The sequence below is a fragment of the Equus asinus genome, chromosome 3 (assembly GCF_041296235.1).
Source record: "Equus asinus isolate D_3611 breed Donkey chromosome 3, EquAss-T2T_v2, whole genome shotgun sequence".
NCBI classification, from domain to species: domain Eukaryota; kingdom Metazoa; phylum Chordata; class Mammalia; order Perissodactyla; family Equidae; genus Equus; species Equus asinus.
The window spans coordinates 52808032-52814421 of record NC_091792.1 but is presented as its reverse complement, the minus strand read 5'-3'; positions in this window follow the sequence as shown (position 1 = coordinate 52814421).

Here is a 6390-nt window from a genome sequence, read left to right as displayed (position 1 = left end):
CCAGAACCCAGTAAGTACAGCAAATCTTTTAAATTAATATTGCTTATTAAAAAATTAAGAAGAGCAAAAATATTTCCCTACCAAAATAAGGGAAGGTTGCATTATTGGTGTGTTATCCCTTATTTCTTTATGTTGTAAAACATAAAAAAGGTATTTGCTTGGTTCACAAGGGAATTCTCTTTGTATCAGTGAGCACTGGAAAGCATTTTATGCAGCTAAGTCAGGCATATTATATTGAAATTCACTTTAAAAATGTATTTCAAGAGAGAATTTTTTTGCTTTGATTTTTTTCTAGATATCATTGTCCACCCTATTTGCGTCTATATATCAGAAAATGTTTTAGATATAGAAAAAGAAAGACTTAAAAATGTGACCACTATATTATTTCACAGCTCTCCGATTTTACTTGCATTCCTTCCTGGAAAACGCATGTTATTCCCATCATACTTCCTCTGGCTAATAACTCTATTCTTCAAGTCTCTTAAATGACCTGTTTCTTTGCTCCCACAGTGTTCCCTGCAGACCTCCAAGGGAAATCTGTTACATTTGCCACCCTTGATCCTGCTATTTGTAAAACAAAGCTCTGACCTTCTTTCCTTCCGGGAACTAGCCCCTCCACCCCCACCCTCCTTCCCCCTCACCCCACCCCCTCCCCCCTCCTTCCTCTCCCTTCTTACCCCTCCTCCTCCCCTCCTCCCCCTGCCTCCTCCCCCCTTCCTCCTCTGCCTTTCTACCCTCCTCCCTGCCCCCCTACACTCCCCCAACCCTCGACTATCGATTTGATAGTGACTGCTCTGTTTCACTGCTCCAGTGATGTTGGTACTTCTCATCCTCCTGGCACAGGCATTTGTTCAGGGTTGAGGATGTAACCAAATCAAAAGCAATGTGATTCAAGGAGAGAACTACTGAAGTTTCTAAGGTTGGAGAAGTCCCTTCTTCTTGTGCTGAGCTGTAAGAAGAGACTCTCTCCTTTTTCCCAGCCCTTTAGTATAGGGATGTGAAATTTCTAAGTGCCAGGCTGTTTTTTAACCCCATAAACACATCTGAATTTGCTGAAGTGGAATTTCGTATTATTAAGTTAGCCCAAGATGGAGAAACTTGATCTTCAGTAGTTTTGTTTACACTCTTTGTCTGAGATCCAGCCTATCTAAACTTTTCATTTATAAATGACAATTAATTCACATTTCAGTGTCCTGATATTGGTTCAGGAAGAGACCAGCTCAACGCAACTCCTATCTTAACACTCATCATACTCTATTTAAGTTACTAATTTGTTTGTTTTTCTCCCCAACAAGAGTGTGAGCTTTTTGTGGAAGGGATCATCTAACAACTTATTCATATTTTTATCTCCCATTTCAAGCTCATTGCATAGCAATTAAGGGAACAATCAATCAATATTTCAAAGTAAATAGCAAGACAATGTTTTTTTTAATTTAAGAGAGGAGAAACTTACATTATTTGTGAATTGTTTCACGTTTGTGTTTAACTTTTATAGGATTTTAAAATCCTATAGAGTACAGGATTCTTGACATGCATGTATGGACAGGAATCACAACCTTCTCTCTCTTTTGGTACAACTGCCTCACATGGAGAGAACTCATTTCTACAAGAGACAGAATTAAGTGGCAAGGTCTTGCAATATCACTTAGGATAGTTTTTATCCTCTGAAAATAGTTAACCAATAATACTTTTATAAAGAATGATTTATGAAGTCTGTTTTGCACTAGTCAGCTAAAAAAAAGTAAACAAACAAAAATTCAAAGGTAAACAGAAAAGTTTCTTTGTAGAGCATGATTTAGAAACTCCATCTAGAGCCATTTGAAAACATACTACTTTACCAAGCCAAATAACATTCTAAGTCAAAGAAGAAACTCACAGCACACATCTTTATACGAAGGTTATCATATTAATAACTGTGCAGGTCAAATTTTTAAAAAACACATCCGTATTGATATCAAGGAGAGAGATATTTTTAAAAGTCTTTTTGACCTGCAGATTTGTAAATTTACTAACCTTCGTATAAGAATGTTTGTATTTCTGTGCATGTGCATAGAGTGTATTGTTCAAATATTCTTATACATTTTATTTTATCCATTTTTGTGTCAGTACCTTGTACCCTTCAATATTATTTATTTGTATTTATAATTAATATTCATTAAAATTTAAAAATAATTTTTCTTATAAAATAGTCAAGAAATATGTCTCTGTAAAAAGTAAAAACAAATGTTAATTGCCTTATTGGCCACTTTCCAGTACTATCTACTTGGTAATCAATTAATTTAATCAGATTCACCCTCTGGTATTAAATGTTGAAAAATGCTTTTTAAAGAATTACAGTAATTGAACTGATTGATGTGCTTCTCATATTTATTACAGCTTTTCAAGTCTCTTTATCTACTGGATGTTTTACATTAAGTTAAATCACAAGATGGCCTGTTTATCAAATTAGGTATCTAGTATCTTCTAAGTTTGCTTAAGTGGCGCTGGTCACTAAAAACAAACAACAAAGTCTGTTATACTATTCTAGCAATTCAATTCTAATCTTTAAAAACGTGTTTATCTTTGATGTCCCTAATGCAAATCTTGTAATTATTACTACTTCCTATTAAATTAAGAACGGATGATTGATAAGATTTACATGGTTCTAGTAAATAAAATTCCAAAATGAGGACATACAATGCTCCTTCTTGACATGTTTTTATGATGGTGTTGGCAGGTCTTTAATTTATTCCTGAATTTTTAATACCCAGGGTTTTGCTGCTGCTGCTTTTTTTTTATATGTATGCTGGATGCAAGCTCATGGAAGGATTTGACATAAGGCACCATTCTAGATGCTTGACTTTTATAGATCAGGTATTGTTTCCCTCACCTTATAATAAAATATTTCAGTCATGGCCAAATTGTGCCTTTAGGATAACTCGTCTATCATGAAACCACAGCTTCTGGTGACTTCAGACACCCTGCAAAGCCCCTTAATGCCCATCTTTCCTTATCTTCCACCAGCTGGCTGCAATGAAAAGGCAAATAACATTTGCTTGATTGGCAAACAACATTTTTGCACAAGGAGAGGGAGGCAGTCTTGGTCAATTCCCTTCTCAGCCAACCAGGTAGATTGCCTGCTGAGCTCCTGGCTCGATGCTGCTGAGACTAGGGAGTGAGTGGACAAGGTCATTTGAGTCATGGACTAAGGTGCTCAGCATCTGTGTGGAATGACTTCTGCCTTAGCTTAGCAAGTTCCCTGTCTTAACCATCCCCTCTTTCCTTGACTTTTCAACCAGATGAGTCCTAGCTCTCACTAAAATAGAGATAAATAAACGCACACCAGGTAGAAGAGAAAAAATATAGGGACAGTGGAATGGGAGAACATAAACAAAAGATGACCCAAACAGAGAAGTTCTATACAGAGAGGGGAAAACTAGAAGCAGTGTAGCATGATCATTCTCAAGAACTTCATAGACCCTCAAAATCCTTCATTTGTATTTACTAACTATGGGATCCTGCCAAGCCGGGAAGAATAAAGGACATGGTGAATGTATAGTGTCTGGCACTGTGCCTGGCCCACGGAAGATGTACAATAAGTTGGACCTTTCCTATATATCCTCACAATAGTTAGGATTAACAACAGAGCAACAGAGTATTATATTTTTATAGTAACTGAGAAAAAAAAGTAACCAATGAAAGACAACTAAGTGTGTGTGTGTGTGTGTGTGTGTGAATTTAAAGAAATGAAGTTCCATTAAGGTCTTCATAGGTCCCAATCTCAAAGGTGGTTAGAAAGGGAGTCTGTGTTACTATATGCCTAATATTTATCTTTCTAGAAACATGGCAAATCTAAAAATGAAGGTAAAGAAACCTAGAAAAGAAATAGATTTAATATAAAAAAAAATTCCTAGCAAAATGTCTTGCGATATATTCAATAACAGATGTTTGTTGATTGACTAACAATGTTCAGTACAGAAAGAGTTAAAAAGATAAGAAAATAGAGGTAAAGTTCAAGTTCAGAGTGGCCCTAATATTAACTTTTCATAATATATGTAAATTATTATTTGTCACGAGGTGACAGAAGTGGCAGAAGAGACAGGGAATATGAAGACCTGAGTCTTGCTGTGAGTTCCAGTTTTGTAATGCACGATCAGAAACACAAAACCAAGTTCTAGCCCTGCCACTTACTTTGTGGCACTAGCATCTTACTCTGCCCGTCCCAAACACCCCACTCCACTTTCTGCTTTTTCAATTTTTCCAGTTCCCAGCACTGGTTCTCAAAAAAACTGGGAAGTAGACAGTGAATTATTCATCTCTGTACCCACCCACCTTGACTTGCAAGGTTCCTAGCTACCCCGCCCATATTTTACCTCCCACTTAATACTCTTCCTGTATTCTTCCGTTCTGGGTTTTGCTCTCTGCAGGTTTTCAAATAATCCCCATTGAGGTGTTAACTGATGACCGAGGTGTTAACCGAAAGTGTGAATTCTCTTAGGATTATTTAAATTTTGAAAGCAGTCTCTTTGTATGTAGACAAAGTGAGAAGAGACTTCCTGTGGTCAACACATCTTACCATCACACTCAGTAGATTTTTACTCTTATTGCTAACATGCCCAGAAGCTTAGCCTTGATAAGGGCAGTGGCTTTGGAAGAATGGTAAAGGTTTAAGGAGCTCCATTAGCAGTGGGAGATAAGCTGGACCAGACCAGACTAGCACAGATGCACTGGGAACAGGTTCTGTCTACCTCTTCTGACTCATAGCATTTCAAACTTGCAGTTCTTGGTAAATCCTGCTCTACCGTGAGTGCTGATGTTTGCCTATTAGAGGCTTTTCTCTCAAGGCAAGTACAACCGTCATCGTGCGTTCTTCCACACATTTTTACAACTTGTAATAGTCCAGGTGGACTATTTGGGAAGTTGCCGGTGTAAGCTAGATGTGAAGAGATTTTATGAACATGTCAGGGTCAGCAATGAAATATATACATTGTGAGGTCAATGAAGGCATAAAAATAAACATATCTATGCTTGCATAAATTGAAAGATGATCATGTTAGCCTTAGATGGCTGTTACCATGCTAAAATATATAAAGGATGCTGAAAGGCTGCAGAGTGTTAGAGCATCATCCTTCATCAAATATTTTGTAGCAAATAACATACAACTGTTTTAAAGGTAGGTTACAAAGGTTAGAAGATCATTTTTAATTTAACAATTTCTGACTTCTGCTGTGCATCAGAGTTTCATCTAAGGCACACATTGAATTGAGAGGAAAAGACTTCAAATTTTGAGGTAGAGAGGTGAGGATGGGGATGCAGGGAGCTGAAGGACTGGGGACCAGGAAGAGCCGATGTAGAGAGTGGACCTCCTAACAATTGCCTAATGATGTCCTAAGCAAGAAATAGAATATTCTAAAATATATGGCATGGCCAGTTGTGACTAGGTCAAAAGAAATATCTTTGGAAAATTAGTACATATCAGTGTTCTTGATGTTATCTGACATGTTTGCATCAAACAGAGTGTCTATGAATTGCAATTGTAGATTCTGTTTTTTTTCCCCTTACTATCATTCATCAGAGTGGAAAAGGGAAAAATTGAGGAAAATACCTTTTTCTGAGTTAAAAAATGGCAGTTTTGTCTTTTTACTTATTTTACATATTATACATTCAGTTTTAAATCCTCTACTTAAAAGAAATTGGAAATCAAAATTAATCATGTTTGATTCCTGGTTTAATATAGTTTGAAAAAAGTTATACAAATATCGTATGAGATTGAAATGAAAAATATGAGTAGAAAGCACTGCCGCTATTCAAACAGCTCCTGAAGTTTTGGAAGGTACATGAAAATTTCAAGGGTCTTAGCTTTGGGAGATGTAGTTTTAGTGAAATAATCTCTAATAATTCAAATAGAGATACATAACATTATCGCAGTCTTTTAGCCTCCGCAGATCTCTTGAGTCACACTTATTCACTTCAGTTAAATCCTCCGAGTCTGTGGGAGAGAGTCTCTTCATCAGATTCTGTTTACAGGGGGCTAATTACTGATTTCCTTCCAGTTTATTTAGTCCAAGTGAGAAAGCCATGGAAAGCCAAGTTCTTTGTCACAAATGGAGTCTTGGAGAGCAAAATTGGTGTTAGGTCTTCAAAACTTTCCTCCGTTTTGCAGGAGAGAGACATACCCTCGGTTTTTAAAGTTCTTGATGCAGGTCCTAGAACGTAAAATACAGGTGCCAAAGAATTTTTATTAAGGGAAAATAATCTACAGCTTGTGGGAGATTTGGGTGTACTCAAACGCCCTACCAAGTAACTCTCTTTAAAAAAGAAAAGAAAAGAACTTCCTTTAACATGAAAGTTTATACTCTGTAATAATCCAGAAGTTCACGAAAACATACATTTTTCTGAAGTTAAATACAT